At 44.4% G+C, this 15122-nt stretch overlaps 1 protein-coding gene across 23 annotated transcripts in view; it reads right to left on the bottom strand.

The window, feature by feature from the left end:
• The window catches only part of R3HDM2 (R3H domain containing 2), a 212756-nt gene that overhangs the window by 158914 nt on the left and 38720 nt on the right, over positions 1-15122 (bottom strand). For 21 of the 23 annotated variants that reach the window (XM_080663014.1, XM_080663001.1, XM_080663018.1 and 18 more), the window contains exon 2: positions 47-109. The gene's annotated coding sequence lies outside the window, so the exon portion shown is untranslated. Of the gene's footprint in view, positions 1-46; positions 115-15122 lie in introns of all 23 variants that reach the window. The other 2 variants (XM_080663009.1, XM_080663010.1) reach the window with 1 other exon arrangement.

The raw sequence follows: 15122 nt of genomic DNA, 5'->3' as shown, positions 1-15122 counted from the left end.
GCATTTAGTTTGTTGTACATAAAAAGTATATGCTACCTATTATTACCTGAATAAATGTTCAGCCTCCATGAGTCCAGTGCTGGAATGGCATCACATATAAGAAACAAGTCTAACCTCGGAAAAAAAAAAAAAAAAAAGTAAGTTAAAAACAATTTAAATCTTAATATTTTGAGACTCTCAAAGAAATAAAAAAAAGAGATCCATTTCAAAATCCACAGCAGCTTCTTAATGTCTTCTTTCCCAATTCCTTTTGCTCACAATATTTCTCTTAACTCTAATACCTGCCCTGAACACTTTATATCCACCCCTCCACTCAATTCACTGCTCATTTGGCTCTTTCCCCTCTGTTGATCCCCTTCTCATAAGTAGTTCTCAACTTCCTAATATAAATCAATCATCCAGTCTTACTCCTTGAAATTCTTCAGCTGTTTTTTTTACTCATTATCTTTTTACAAGTTCAGAAACTGGGCTAGCAGATCTGGAATCTCCTTTAGTAAGTGAGAAGCAAAAATAGAGACCAGAGACAGATTTTTCTTCTGTGAGTACAGTAAAACCTCGATATAATGGACTAATTTGGGGGAGGGGGTGTCCGTTAAAGCTGAAAGTCTATTATGTAATACTAGTTTCCCAGTGCAGATTCATGAACATTGAAAGGAAATTAATTAGAAGAAACATTTTAATATTGTTATTCGCCCTTTCTCTATGATAGAAGTGTCAACCAAATTCACAATTGACAATGACAGATCAAAACACATGCGTGTGATTGGCGCCAGTAAGAGCTTTATATGTATCATACATTTGCAAGTCAACTTAGCCTTTTATATATATAGAATAAACTTGCTTAATCAGACCTGCTTTCTGATTTAGCTAAACTTTTTCCAGCCCAGTGAAGCACCCCAACTTCTCTTTCAGGTAATTGTCAGCAACACAGCAGTAAATATCAATATGAAGCAGATTGTTATTGAAGATCATGCAGGGAGAACAAAGGGTAAAATATTTAATTGTAGCAGTGTTTGACTATATTCTGTGCAGTGAGAAAACCTGAAGTCATTTTCAAGGTCCACCATTTCTTACTTCTTTTCAATCAGGTCAAGTTTCTGAACTTTCTAAATCTCTGTTTTCCAGCCAATGAAAAGAAAATAGGATTCTAGCTGAAAACCGGTTTGGCTCAGTGGATAGAGCATCGGCCTGCAGACTGAAGGGTCCTGGGTTCGATTCCGGTCCAGGGCATGTACCTTGGTTGCGGGCACATCCCCAGTGGGGAGGTGTGCAGGAGGCAGCTGATCGATGGTTCTCTCTCATCGATGTTTCTAGCTATCCCTCTCCCTTCCTCTCTGTAAAATATCAATAAAATATATTTAAAAAAAAAAAAAAAAGAAAATAGGATTCTACTGAGTCTCCTATCTACCTACTCCAGAACTTCTGTGAGGATCAAATAAGTCACATGAAAACACTTCACAAACATTTGGTTAAACTGTAAAATGTTTGCATCTGGCTTTAAAGCAAGTCAGGTTCCTGGGCTGAAGAAACTCCAAGGAAGCTAGTCGCTAGGGAGAGGAAGCCGGGCATTGCTATGTGATGTCATCACCCAGTGCCCACAGCAACTGTTTCAGGGCTGGGCTGGGCTGTGGGCCACATTTTGCACCATGAGGTCTTGGCATTGCTGGCTGCAATTTGGTGGGGTGTCGCTCTGGGGTGGTGGCAGGGCCTGTGTCCCACTTGGGGGAAGCAGAGTGTTGGTTTGTCACCGCCAGGCCCACGGTGCCATTTATTTTTAAATGGCCAGTGTGCGTCATGGCAGCTCCTGCATTGAGTGTCTGCTCCCTGTTGGTCAGTGTGCAACATAGCTAACAGTCGGAAGGATGGACACTTACCCTTTTATATATATACTAGAGGCCCAGTGCATGAAATTTGTGCACAGGTAGTATCCCTAATGGCTGCTGGTTGCTGGCCTGGGCCTGCCTTCCCCAGCTGCTGACTGTTGGCCTGGGCCTTCCTTCATTCTGTGCCACCCCCTGGTGGTCAGCACACATCATAGCGAGTGATCGAACTTCCAGTCAGTTGAACTCCGAGGGGATTCTTTGCATATTAGACTTTTATATATATAGATATAGGGGTCCCTTGGGCTGGCCTGCGGGGATCAGGCCGAAGGGTGTCCCGGACTGCGAGAGGGCGCAGGCCAGGCCAAAGGACCCCACTGGTCCTCTAGTATGCATATAAGATCTTTGGTTAATCTCTTCCCGCCCTCCCCCACCCCCCTTCCCTTTGAGATTCGTCAGTCTGTTCCATGTTTCCATGCCTGTGGTTTGGTGGTCTGCCCCCTGGTGGTCAGTGCGCAACATAGCTAACGGTCGGCCGGTCGCTTAAGCTTTTATATATATAGACTAGAGGCCCAATGCATGAAATTCGTGCAAGAATAGGCCCTCGCAGCCGCAGCTTCGTCCGGAAGGTCATCCAGAAGGTCGTCCAGACAGTCGTTCTGCTGTTCGGCCATTCGATCAATTTGCATATTATGCTTTTATTATTACAGAAGATAATAGGTTTTCCTAATGTGTATGTTAAAATATTTACAAATTAGTTTACCTGTTTTTACTTATGTAGATGTTTGTATAATTAAAATTAAATATTTATGAAAAGTTTAATGTAGATGTTTGTATAATTAAAATTAAATATTTATGAAAAGTTTAATATCACAGGAAAGTTTTCTATATGTATTACAGTAATTTTAAATTTATACTGAATAGGTCTAGTAAATGCTTGCAGTCACCAGATGCACTGCTGGGGCATGGCTTAGCTCACATGGCCGGCAAGTGTTAAAACTGCTGCAGAGCCGAAACCGGTTTGGCTCAGTGGATAGAGCGTCGGCCTGCGGACTGGAGGGTCCCGGGTTCGATTCCGGTCAAGGGCATGTACCTTGGTTGCGGGCACATCCCCAGTGGGAGGTGTGCAGGAGGCAGCTGATCGATGTTTCTCTCTCATCGATGTTTCTAGCTCTCTATCCCTCTCCCTTCCTCTCTGTAAAATATCAATAAAATATGTTTAAAAAAAAAAAAAAACTGCTGCAGAGCCCAGGTGATGTGACTCAGTGGTTGAACCAGGAGATCACAGTTCGATTCCCAGTCAGGGCACATGCCAGGGTTGCAGGCTCGATCCTCAGTAGAGGGCATGCAGGAGACAGCCCACCAGTGATTCTCTCATCATTGATGTTTCTATCTCTCTCTCCCTTCCTCTCTGAAATCAATAAAAATATATATTAAAAAGACAAAACTGCTCTGACCGGTTTGGCTCAGTGGATGGAGCATTAGCCTGTGGACTCTAGGGTCCTGGGTTCGATTCCGGTCAAGGGCGTGTGCCTGGTTGCGGGCACATCCCCGGTGGGGGGTGTGCAGGAGGCAGCTGATTGATGTTTGTCTCTCTCGTCGATGTTTCTAACTCTCTCTCCCTCTCCCTTCCTCTCTGTAAAAAAATCAATAAAATATATTAAAAAATAAAAGACAAAACTGCTACAGAAAGTCATGGCAATGACAACGGAACCAATTACCTCATGCCATGCAGTGTGATCATATACTAATCATTTGCCAAACATTGTTTATGAGTGGTGATTCTTGGATTTAAATATGTAGACTATGTTGTAGATATGTAATATTTATTTATGTCGGCGATATTACTACAGTGTTTTATCCAACATATGGCCCATTCACTAAAATTTGTTAAAAATAACAGTGAATAACAAAAAAATAATCTCTTAATTTAATTACAAGCAAATCTTGGTTAAAAGCATTTTAAAATTAATAGGGTATTAATTTTCACATATGACATGACTGGAGATTTGTTGTAAATCCCAAGTCTATTAAATTGAGGTCCTAAAAACCAGGGGCTTACTGTATAAATAATTATTGTAAACACATAATTAAATATCTCCTCACCCCAACTGCAATATTTATTAGTATTATTGCTATTACAGGACTGAGGATTAGCTGCTGCTTAATCCTCCTTTAAAACCCTGAGTGCTGGAACTACTACTAGAACCCTTAATATGCCCAAGACAGTCTGTGTTCTTAGAAGTCCACAAAATGCCTAGGCCCTACTGTGTTCTATGCTGAAGTGAGGAGTATTCTTAACTTACCATTTTGTTTCACAATACTATTCCATGATCACATCACCAACAGCTGTCTTCCCAATATCAAACTAAGATTTATATGAAAAAGCTCTTCTAGTTTCTTTACAGCCCCTGTACTTCAGGGTTTGGGCATTACAAAAGTATGGTAGTTTGGTTAGGGTTGGGAGACATGGCCAAAGGCTACTGTCCTTCCCTTTTCACCACCAATCTTGTGTCTGAAATACTGCCTTGCTTGGTGATTTTTTCCCCAGGACATGCCTTGTTTTCCTCAATGCAAAGAAATTACTAGTTGCCTTTCTCCATAGGCCCTCAAATCATGTCCAGACTGATTTTTAAGTGGGCATAGCAGGTATACACTTAGAGCAACACCAAGAGCTCACTCCCCAACTCTGAGTCAGAGAGTCAAGAGCAACATAATTCAAAGCACCCACTAGTACTTATTGTTGTAATGGTTTTCTTGCCCTATTTGTAGTCTTACCACAATTAAAAGTGGAATACTTTTTTTTTTTTTAACATTAGAAAGGGTGTTTGCTTTTTTTTTTTTTTAAATATATTTTATTGATATTTCACAGAGAGGAAGGGAGAGGGATAGAGAGCTAGAAACATCGATGAGAGAGAAACATCGATCAGCTGCCTCCTGCACACCTCCCACTGGGGATGTGCCCGCAACCAAGGTACATGCCCTTGACCGGAATCGAACCCGGGACCTTTCAGTCCGCAGGCCGACGCTCTATCCACTGAGCCAAACCGGTTTCGGCTGTTTGCCTTTTTTTTTTTTTTTAATATATTTTATTGATATTTCACAGAGAGGAAGGGAGAGGGATAGAGAGCTAGAAACATCGATGAGAGAGAAACATCGATCAGCTGCCTCCTGCACACCTCCCACTGAGGATGTGCCCGCAACCAAGGTACATGCCCTTGACCGGAATCGAACCCAGGACCCTTCAGTCTGCAGGCCGACGCTCCATCCACTGAGCCAAACCGGTTTCGGCAAAAGTGGAATACGTTCTGATAAAAGTTCAATTCCTTTCCGCTGTCCATCCTCCATAAACCCCACATAGTTTTCAGGGTTTTTTGTTTTGTTTTTTAATAAAATGCAATAGGTTCTTAACTAATCTCTCTACTTCCACTCTGGGCACTCTTATCTTTCTCCCCAAAGAAGCATGAGTGATCTTTTTAAAATGTAAATCAGGCCCTGATTAGAGCATCGTCTTGATGCGCCAAGGTTGCAGGTTCCAGCCCATACAAGAAGGCACATACAAGAAGCAACCAATGAATGCATAAATAAGTGGAGCAACAAATCAATGTTTCTCTCTCTTTCACATGCACACCCACACACACACACACACAAATCAATAAAAAAATTTTTAATTAAAGAAAAAGTAAATGTAAATCAGATCATTTCGCTTTCTTGCTCAACCAGCTTCCTCCCACCAACGGCTTTCCATCATCCCAAGCAAGGTCTAGAGTCTTACAAAATGTGGCCCCTGCCTATTCTTGAACATACCTAATCACATACTTCCTTAAAGCTTTTGTATTTGTTATTCCTCTGTCCAAAATATGCCTCTTCCATCAAGGAAATGCTGGGTCTGCCTCCCTCAAGTACTAGTACATATGTCCCTACAAAGTGGTCTTCCCTGACCACCCAATCTGAAGTCTCCCCCTCTCCTTTACTCTCAATCACATCACCACATCTATTTTCTTCATAGCATTTATTACACTGTAATTACTTACTTATTATTTATTTGAAAATAGTTTATCTTCTCAAACAAGAATTCAAGCTCTTTGAGAGCAGAAATCTTTTTTTTTTTTAATATATTTTATTGATATTTTACAGAGAGGAAGGGAGAGGGATAGAGAGCTAGAACATCGATGAGAGAGAAACATCGATCAGCTGCCTCCTGCACACCTCCCACTGGGGATGTGCCCGCAACCAACGTGCCCTTGACCGGAATCGAACCTGGGACCCTTCAGTCCGCAGGCCGACGCTCTATCCACTGAGCCAAACCGGTTTTGGCAAGAGAGCAGAAATCTTGTGTGTTTTGTTCATCTGCACCGCCAATGTCAAATAGTGGCTGACACACAAGAAGCACTGAGTTTTCTAGTTGTTTGAGTCACTTACAAAGGTAAATAATACCTTTAAAAATCTAACTTGGGCCCTAGCTAGTTTCGCTCAGTGGATAGAGGGTTGGCCAGAGGAATGAAGTATCCGGGGTTTGATTCTGGTCAAGGGCATGTACCTCGGTTGCAGGCTCAATCCCATGCCCTGGTCGGGGTGCATGAGGAAGGCAACCAATCGATGTGTCTCTCACATAGATGTTTCTCTCTGTGTGTGTCTCTCTCTGTCCCTTCCACTCGCTCTAAAAATCAATGGAAAAATATCCTCGGGTGAGGATTAACAAAAATAATAATAATTAAAAATAAATAAAACAGGTTTTAGATTTTTAAAGGTTTTTACAAACTTATTTGTACAGCCAATAAGATGGCCAAGCTTTCAAAACTCTGTTCTCTTCTTCATTCTAACAATCTTCCTTGTGTTCTCAGAAATTTCCCGTTTTTTCTCTGAAGATAAAATTTGCACTCTGAAAATAAGATGGCAATTGTATCTAGCAACACTGTTCTCTGGGTCTGTGGGGCCCAAATCCAATGTTCTCTGGCAGTAGCAATTCCCAAAGATCTGGCTACCAGCATTGATTGCATTGAGTAGTGCCTCACAGCCCAGAACAATTAGGCTAAACTGACCCAAGCTGCAAATGCCTGTGAAAGAATCAGGGATGATAAGAGTTCTATGAAGAACTCCAAATGCCTTAAAGATAATTTAACAGAAATACAAAGAATCAGTTCAGTTACCTAATGGTGCATTCTATAAAGCCTTAATAATGACCCTGTAACCAAAAAAACACATACGTTGTCCTAGCCTTCTAATCAGCTGCATTTAGCAGCCAACATCCATCTTTTGCAATAAAATGCCACCTCCGAGTTCTTATTTCTATCAAATTATCACTGGTTTGGATGGCTCAGTTGGTTGAAGCATCATCCCGTACACGAAAAAAATTGCGTGTTTGATTTCTAGTCAGGGCACATATCTTGGTGGCGGGTTTGACCCCATATTGGGAGGCAACTAATCAATGTTTCTCTCTCACATGGATGTTTCTCTCTCCTTCCCCTCTTCCTCTCTCTGAGCATATCCCCAGGTGACAATTTTTAAAAAAATTATCACTGGTTTGGGCAACAGATAAATCAGAAACCACAGTTAACGAGTTTACTTGTCTGAGACCAAAGACAATTAAACCTACTAGGAGAAACAGAATAGCCTCTAGTAAACTAGAGACAAGTTTTGAAGATCCTGCCCAGCTGACGTGGCTCAGTTGTTGAGCGTGAAACTATGAACTGGGAGGTCAGGGCACATACCCCGGTTGCAGGCTTAATCCCCGGTAAGGGGTGTGCAGGAGGCAGCCATTCGATGATTCTCTTTCATCATTAATGTTTCTATCTCTATATCCCTCTCCCTTCCTCTCTGAAATCAATATAAATATATTTATTTAAAAAAAAGAAAAAAAAGAAAAGAGATCCTAACAACTCTAACACTTGGGCACACCGAAATGGCTGTAATCTGAAAAACAGCCACATGTCACTTCCAATGGTACTCCTAAACTGAAAGTGACCTTCCCTCTCCAAAATAAATAATGTTGAAAGTCAGCTGAATCTTAAAACAATGACTCTGATTTTGCTCTAAAATAAGGGCTATGACAGCCACCTTAATGAGAGGACCAATAAACTCTGGGCAAGAGGCTCACTGTGCTAACATTGTCACTTTGTCTAGGACTTCAGCTGATTCATCCTGATGGGCTGACAGGTCAATGACATCTGCACCCTGCCCAAGATTCTTGTTTATTTCACATATATAAAAAACGCTGTCAATTCAAGATAACTGCAATGAGTCTCCTACTATGAGTCTTTCCTTCCCTGACTTCATTGAGCACCTAGGGGGGAAAAGTAGTCATTTCAGGCCCATATTAGTAACTCTGGGTGACTACCAAGGCATAGAGGGGCTAGGAATAAGATCCATAAAAGGACCACAATGTTTGCTCTTGGCAATTAGCAATTTTTTTTTTATTAAAAAGGAGTTAAACAAAAAGATCAAAATCACTTGAGGAAGAAAATCTCTTCAGCATTAACAGATGTTTGGTTTATTATAGTAATTTGGAAAATAGTTGCAAAGTCAGAACCTGCAAATATCTGGTCCTTTGCTACACCAAGTAATCATAGGAGACATCCTTTAACCAAGTAATCTTTGTTCTAAAATGAACCTCCAAGAAGAAAGACAAGACAAACAAAAAAAGGAAGGGAGGGAGAGGGTTGGGAAGGAAGGGAGCAAAAGAAAGAAAGGGGGAAGAGGACAAGGAAGAATAATGCCCACTGTTATAGATTAAACATGGCCACAAATTATTTGCAGTAATTCCAATCAAAAAGTGGAGTTCAGCCGAAACCGGTTTGGCTCAGTGGATAGAGTGTCGGCCTGCGGACTGAAGGGTCCCGGGTTCGATTCCGGTCAAGGGCATGTACCTTGGTTGCGGGCACATCCCCAGTGGGGGGTGTGCAGGAGGCAGCTGATCGATGTTTCTCTCTCATCGATGTTTCTGACTATCCCTCTCCCTTCCTCTCTGTAAAATATCAATAAAATACATTTAAAAAAAAAAAAAAAGAAGTGGAGTTCATTTCCCCACCTTTTAAATCTGAACTAAAAACAAACAAACAAACAAACAAAGCAAAAAAAAAAAAATCTGAGCGGCCCTTGTGATTTGCTTTGTTCAATAGGTGCAGGCACTGTGCAATTCCTGAACCTAGGCCAGGGGTGGGCAAACTTTTTGACTCGAGGGCCACAATGGGTTCTTAAACTGGACCGGAGGGCCGGAACAAAAGCATGGATGGAGTGTTTGTGTGAACTAATATAAATTCAAAGTAAAGGAGCGGAGGGGAGAGCAAGAGAACCGGATAGAACAGCCGGATCCGGCCCACGGGCCGTAGTTTGCCCACGGCTGACTAGGCCTTCAGAGAACTTCCACTCTCACACTCTTGGAACATAGCCACCATGCAAGGATACCAAGAAAGTCTGCAGGAGAGGCCATAGCACCCTGGATAACAGCTCTAGCCCAATGCTAGATGATGCTAGAGTAAGACTATCCCGCTACAAACCAGCTCCTAGCCAACCTGCCAACTAACCATAGAATGAGTGAGCCCAGCAGATACCATATGGGATAGAGGCAAGCTGTGCCAGATGAGCCCTGCCCAAATTGCCAGCCCAGGTAATCATAAGCAAATATAGCAGACCCTTTCCCCCGCCTCCGCCATATGCAATTTCACTTTCCACAGTTTCAGTCACCCAGTCAACCATGGTCCCAAAATATTAAATGGAAAATTCCAGAAATAAACAATTTATAAGTTTCAAATTGTGCACCATTCTGAGTAGTGTAGTGAAATCTTGCGCTGTCCAGCTCTAGGCCCCCAAAAAGCATAAATCATCCCTTTGTCCAGTATATCCATGCTGTATATACTACCCACCCTCGCTTAGTAGCCAGTAATTATCAAATTAATGGTTGAAGCATCAAAGTGTTTGTGTTCAAGTAACACTTATTTTACTTAATAATGATCCCAAAGTACAATAGTGATGCTGGCAATTAGGATATATCAAAGAAAAGTTGTAAAGTGCTTCCTTTAAGTAAAACGGTGAGTAAAATAAAATATTTTGAGACACAGAGACTATAGTCACATAATTTTTATTAGAGTACATTGCTCCATTTTATTTTCAGTTATTGTGTTAATCTCTTACTGTGCCTAACTTACAAATTAAACTTTATCCTAGATATGTACAGAATGGGTAAAAGTACATTTACAGTTGTGAGTGCGCACAACAGTTTATTCTTGTATTATTATTTATTAACTAGAGGCCCGGTGCACGAAATTCGTGCACGGGGGAGGGGGGTGTCCCTCAGCCCAGCCTGCACACTCTCCAATCTGGGACCCCTCGAGGAATGTCCGACTGCCCGTTTAAGCCCGATGCCTAAACGGGCAGTCGGACATCCCTCTCACAATCCAGGACTGCTGGCTCCCAACTGCTCGCCTGCCTGCCTTCCTGATTGCCCCTAACTACTTCTGCCTACCAGCCTGATCACCCCCTAACCACTCCCCTGCCAGCCTGATTGATGCCTAACTGCTCCCCTGCCACCCTGTTTTCCCCTAACTGCCTTCCCCTGCAGGCCTTGTCACCCCTAACTGCCCTCCCCTGCAGGCCTGGTCCCCTCCCCAACTGCTCTCCCCTGCAGGCCTGGGTTCCTCCCAACTGCCTTTCCCTGCAGGCCTGGTCGCCCCCAACTTCCTTCTTCTGCCGGCTTGGTCACCCCTAACTGCCCTCCCATGCAGGCTTGATCACCCCCAACTGCCCTCCCTTGCAGGCCTGGTCCCTCCCAACTGCCCTCCCTTGCTGGCCATCTTGTGGTGGCCATCTTGTGTCCACATGGAGGCAGGATCTTTGACCACATGGGGGCAGCCATCTTGTGTGCTGGAGTGATGGTCAATCTGCATATTACTCTTTTATTAGATAGGATAGAGGCCTGGTACACGGGTGGGGGCCAGCTGGTTTGCCCTGAAGGGTGCCCCAAATCAGGGTGGGGGTTCCCTTGGGGCGTGGGGCGGCCTGGGCGAGGGGCCTGTGGTGGTTTGCAGGCCGGCCATGCCCCCTGGCGACCCAAGTGGAGGCCCTGGTATCTGGGGTTTATTTATCTTCTACAATTGAAACTTTGTAGCCTGGAGTGGAGCCAAGCCTTCTGCTTGCTCCATGGCGGCAGCCATTTCTTTTGGAATTTATGTATCTTCTATAATTGAAACTTTGTAGCCTTAAGCAGAGGCCTGGGCCAGCCAGGGTGTGCGAAAAGCTTGGCTTCCTCCATCACCGGGGGCAACCCTAGCCTCCTGCTCTTTCCAGCTCTGTGGCTGCCACCATTTCTGTTTGGTTTTATGTATCTTCTATCATTGAAACTTTGTAGCCTTGAGTGGAGGCCTAGGCCGGCAAGGGCAGGCGGAAAGCTTGCCTTCCTCCATTGCCGGGGTAACCCAAGCCTCCCTCCTGCTCTCTGTGGCCGTAGCCATCTTGGTTGGGTTTATTTGCATATTTGCTCCTGATTGGCTGGTAGGCATGGCTTGTGGGTGTAGCGGAGTGATGGTTAATTTGCATATTACTCTTTTCTTATATAGTATTTATTATTTTCCATATGAACTATAAATGTACTTTTGACCCACCCTATATAGGAAAAAATAGTAATATACAGAGGTCCATATGGTCCGAGGCTTCAGGCTTCCATTGGGGATCCTGGAACATAAGTTCTCCTCCCACTCCTCCCCCACCCCTGTGGATATAGCACCCCGTGGATAAGGGTGGACTACTGTAAATAGGTGTTTTAAATCACTAAGATTTAGGGTGGTTTGGTCCATAGAAATAGGTAACAGAAACACCCACAATCAGCTGAAACTAATTCAAAATATTAATGTGTCACTCAAAATCAGCATGTGCATTCCCATCATGTAAGCAAACTGGAATCTAAAGAACACAATACAGAACCACCCTCCACTGATAAGACATACCATAGGATCCCAGTAGAATGCTCAGATTCATCCATTTGTCCCTGCATCTATCCCACATGTAAGTACCTGGAGAAGATATGTACAAATGTATGTATCCCACAAAGGACTCATATGTAAAATATACAAAGAATTTCTATAAATCAATAAGAAAAAGACAACCCAAAAGTTTAACAGGCACTTCACAAAAGAGGATACTTAAAGGCCAATATGCATATGAAAAGATATTCCCCATCAATAGTCTTCAAAGAAATGCACATTAAAGCCATAGGAAGACATCACTACACCCCTAACAGACTAACTAAAATTGAAAGGACTGACAGTACTAAATGTAGTCAAAGATATAGCACAACCAGAACTCTTATACACTGTAGGCAAGAGAATAAATTCATACAACTGCTTTGAAAAACTGTAGTAAAATATACATTTATCCCATGAACTATCATCCCACTCCTGGGTATATAACCAATAGTAGTGAGTGCTTATGTCTATGAAGACATGTACAAAAATGTTCACAGCGGTATTATTCAAAACAGTCCAAAACTGACAAACAACTCAATAGAAAATTTATGGTATAGTCACGCAATGGAATATAGCCATGATAAAGAACAAACCATTGCAATATGCAATTACAGACAATGTTGAGGGAAAAAGACATAAAAAGTATATATTATACTAGAGGCCCAATGCACAAAATTTGTGCAAGAAACTCAGCCCTAGCAGCCCCGGCTTCGTCCAGAAGGCCGTCTGGAAGATCATTCAGCCCTCCAGTCTAATTAGCATATTACACTTTTATTATTATAGACTAGTGGCCCTGCACACGAATCCGTACACGAGTAGCTTGCTGCCGCTTGCCTCAGCTGGCCACCCCGCCCACCGCCACTCGTAGCTCTCCACCGCATGTAGCTCTCTGCCCCACCCTCCAGTAGCTCTCCACCTGCTGCCCCACCGTCCTGTAGCTCTCCGCTGCTCCTAGTTCTCTGCCCCACCCTCCTGTAGCTTTCTGTCACTTGTAGCTTGCTGCCCCACTCTCCTGCTGATCAGTCGTTACGTAACAGCATCCCAACCAATTTGCATATTACCCTATTATAAGTATAGATGACTAGAGGCCCGGTGCAAGCATTCGTGCACTGGTAGGGTCCCTTGGCCTGGCCTACGGGGATCGGGCTGAAACCAGTTCTCCAACATCCCCTGAGGGGTCCCAGATTGCGAGAGGGCGGTTCTCAGGTGACGCACCCTGGAATCGGGCTTCCTCCTCTCTGGTTCCGGTTGCATCACCCGAGAACTGCTGCTGCCTAGTGACTGCAGCTTGGCAGCTCCTGCATCAAGCATCTTACCCCTGGTAGTCATTGTGCATCATAGCTACTGGCCAATTGGTCAGTAAGCCAGTGTGAGGGTTGGCCAGTTCTTAGGCTTTTATATATATAGACTAGTGGCCTGCTGCATGAAATTCGTGCATGGAAGGGGGTTCCCTCAGCCCAGCCTGCACCCTCTCCAATCGGGGATCGGGCCTAAACTGGCAGTTAGACATCCCTCTCACAATCTGGGACCGCTGGCTCCTAACTGCTCACCTGCCTGCCTGCCTTATCACCCCTAACTGCCTCTGCCTCTGCCAACCTGCCTGATCGCCCCTAAACTGTCTCTGCCTGCCTGCCTGATCGCGCCTGACTGCCCTGATCTCACCCACAACTGCTCTCCCCTGCCAGCCTGATCTCGCCCCCAAATGCCCTACCCTGCCGGCCTGATCTTGCCCCCAACTGCCCTCCCCTGCTGGCCTGTTCTCGCCCCCAACTGCCCTCCCCTGCAGGCCTGGTTGCCCCCAACTGCCCTCCCCTGCTGGCCTGATCTCGCCCCAACTGCCCTCACCTGCCGGCCTGGTTGCCCCCAACTGCCCTTCCCTGCTGGCCTGGTTGCCCCCAACTGCCCTCCCCTGCCGGCCTGATCTTGCCCCCAACTGCTCTCCCCTGCTGACCTGATCCCCCCTAACTGCCTCTGCCTGCCTGATCACCCCTAACTGCCACCCCCTGCCAGCCTGATCTCGCCCCCAACTGCCTTCCCCTGCAGGCCTGATCTCGCCCCCAAATGCCCTCCCCTGCCGGCCAATTTGGTTCTGATTGGTCGGTGTCTATGCCAGTCAGCGTCAAAAACTCTGCCTCCTTGGCAGCCATTGGCTCCTCACAGTTCACCCAGATTTGGTTCTGACTGGTCAGTTTCTATGCCAGTCAGCATCTCCGGGCCTATCTCTGGGCCTGATTCAGAGAAGCGGGGCTGATCAGCAGCTCCCGCAGAGGCCCAGAGAGAAACAGAGGCGCAGCTGCTGGCGAATCCCAAAGAGAAAGGGAGAGGCAACAGCTGATCAACAATTGCCACGGAGGCTGTGGATCAGACCCTGCCTCTCTCTTTGGGCCTCTCTCCAGGCCTGATTCGCAGCCCCCTCGGCAGTCAGTGTTGGGTCGCCGCGCCCAAAACAGTGGCAGTCAGTGCTGGGTCACCACGGCAACCCAGCACTGACTGCAGGACTGACTTCCAGTTGGTCCAGTCTTTGGTCATTTTGGACATTATGGACCCTGGGTTTTTATATATTAGGATTCTATTAATCCAAAATTCAAAAACAGATAAAACTAATCTATAGTAATAGAAGTCAGGATTCTTATTACCTTTGGAAGCTCTTTTTGCAAAAAAGATTCTAGAGTATTTTTGGTGTTTAGGTTTATGTCCAGAGAAAACTGCCTAGACAAGAGTATTTCAAGTGACAGCTGGATGCAGCTGGTGGTGCTTCTGCCCATTCAGCCAACCAATAGATCCTGCCAGGCTTAGTTCTACTTTAGGAAAGACATGCTCTAACCCTTGTTAGAGCTGGCCCTCTGTAGCTCCATGACCAAGTCAGAGCCTTAGTTTAGGATCTCATTATTTTCTACTGGACTCCTTACCACAAAACACACTGTGATAAGGGTGATCTTTAAAAAATACAAATATGATGGCATCACCCACCCATATATGTATGTGTGTGTGTACATTCCCCCTTAAAATCCTTCAAGGACTCTCCACTGCCCTTAGGATAAATTCTGCACTTCTTAGCAGGGTACTTAAGCTCCTTTACGATCTGGCCCCTAACCTTTTTTATCTTTCCATATATCCTGAGTTCCATAACAAATTATTTGTAGTTGACCTAGAAAGCTAGGCTTTTTCTCAACTCAGTATATCTGGATATATAACACATCCTCTATCTAAAACAGCAGTTCTAGTATGGTCTTATGAGACCTAAAAGGTCAAACTATTTTCATAATAAACTAAGATGTTATCTGTCCTTTTCATCATGATGACAAAAGCAATGTCCGTCTGACTTCTAGTGCCTTAGCATAAATCA

Source organism: Plecotus auritus (assembly GCF_963455305.1).
Source record: "Plecotus auritus genome assembly, chromosome: 3".
NCBI classification, from domain to species: Eukaryota; Metazoa; Chordata; class Mammalia; order Chiroptera; family Vespertilionidae; genus Plecotus; species Plecotus auritus.
Note: the sequence above shows the minus strand (reverse complement) of the source record. Positions and strands in the feature narration are given on the sequence as shown.